This window comes from Gossypium arboreum, chromosome 3, assembly GCF_025698485.1.
Source record: "Gossypium arboreum isolate Shixiya-1 chromosome 3, ASM2569848v2, whole genome shotgun sequence".
Classification (NCBI taxonomy): Eukaryota; Viridiplantae; Streptophyta; class Magnoliopsida; order Malvales; family Malvaceae; genus Gossypium; species Gossypium arboreum.
Window position 1 is genome coordinate 71,663,975 of NC_069072.1, and position 1,869 is coordinate 71,665,843.

Here is a 1,869-nt window from a genome sequence, read left to right on the forward strand (position 1 = left end):
GTTATTGAATTTTGTGATTCGTGAAACTTGAAATATGTTGATGAATGATTTAATTTTAGATTTCATTGCCCAACCCATGAGCTAATTATCTTTGGGTTGGAATTATTTGGGTGAACATTGAATTAACTGTAATGCCCATGATATGCTTATGATTTAATTTACTGTTTCATTCTATTCTTGTTTGTTTGGATTGTATGCAAGGTCTAGACATAGTTGATTGCATGTTATGAACTTAGATGGATTTGAACCTGGGAGGATTAAATACATTAGATTATTGATCGATCGATATAGGTGAATACTTGAAAGAATATTCACAGCACTCTAGACATAGAAGATGCAACCTATACAGGTATAGGACATTAGTTAGATTATCATTTGTGAGTCTTGTATACACAGATTCAAAATATAATTAGAGTTTAACTCTCAAAAGAAGTAAACTGCAGTAGTAAATATCTGGGCAGTAGTTTAGTCATAACTTTGCCATGAAATTATTGTGTTATGAAAATATTCCCTAAGTAATTTCAACCTTTATCATTCAGTAGCAGAAACACTCTCTACTTGATATTTTTGAATTGCTGCGACATTTGAATTGTTTGATCATGTTTTAGTTATATTAGTTCATTCATCAATTCCTTTCACCAAATTATACCTTGTTTCTTTTGCACAATTTCATTCTTTAAACCTTCAGTAATACTTATCAATTTAAATCAACTTCCAATCCCTATGGAGACTATACTCACTCATCATTATATTACTTGAATTAATGTGTACACTTGCACATTTGCATTATTTACACGCAACAAGTTTTTGGTGCTGTTGCTAGGGATCAACAACATTGATGAAAATTGGTTTGTTATTATCTACTTACTTTCTTTTAAATTTAGTTTAATTAGTTTTTTTTTATTTTTCTTTCTTAGGTCTGTGCTAGTGTATGCATAGAAATATTTTGGAGAATACTAAGTACTTTTGATCTAGAGATAAGGCGAAGGAGAAAAGAGTTGCGAGAAATGGAAAGAATCAGAAACGATTGGATTAGAGAGGAGTGACTACATCAAGAAGGAAGGGATGTTGATATTCCTTGAATCATAGATTAGAGAACATGTCGTACCAATCTTAGAGGATCTAAATCTAGGAATTTTCAAGCCAGATATTCAGGCTTAACTTTTTGAATTGAAGCTGGTCATGTTTCAAATGCTGCAAAAAGTGGGGCAATTTAGTGTATTGCCTACTGAGGATCCAAGGTTGCATTTTCGACTATTTTTGGAAGTATAGTATTCATTCAAACAACAAGGTGTTCTTGAGGATGCCCTGCGATTAAAGTTATTCCCTTACTCATTTTGTGACCGTGCCAGAGCACGGTTAAATGCATTACCAGGTACAGTGCCATCTTCGAATTACTTGTGTTAGGTTTCTACTAAGATATAATCCTCTTAACATGAATGCTAAGTTGAGTGACAAAATTACATCGTTTAGACAATCAGAGGATGAAATATTATATGAAGCATGGGAGCAGTTCAAGGAGCTACTAAGAAAATGCCCGATGCATGGTTTCCAGCATTGGACACAGATGGAAATGTTCTACAATGGATTGAATGCTCATACAAGAATGGTTGTCGATGCATCTTCCAATGGGACTTTACTTGATAAATCATATAACGAGGCTTATGAAATTCTAGAAAGGATGGCAAATAATAATTATCAATTCCCTACTACCAAAGTTGGAACTGGCAGAAGAGTTGCAGGAGCAATGGAGCTTGATGCAATTACATATCTAACAACTTAGGTATCATCTTTAACAAATATGATTAAAACATTGAAAAGACAATTTGCAGTGCAGGAAATGAAAGCAGCAAAGTTAGCCTCTGTTTA

At 33.4% G+C, this 1,869-nt stretch overlaps 1 non-coding gene across 1 annotated transcript; it reads right to left on the reverse strand.

The window, feature by feature from the left end:
- Positions 1-1,444: 1,444 nt before the first annotated feature.
- LOC128291206 (small nucleolar RNA R71) lies at positions 1,445-1,551 on the reverse strand. The gene has a single exon (XR_008280982.1). It is a non-coding gene; the product is annotated as a small nucleolar RNA R71 (small nucleolar RNA).
- Positions 1,552-1,869: the final 318 nt, after the last annotated feature.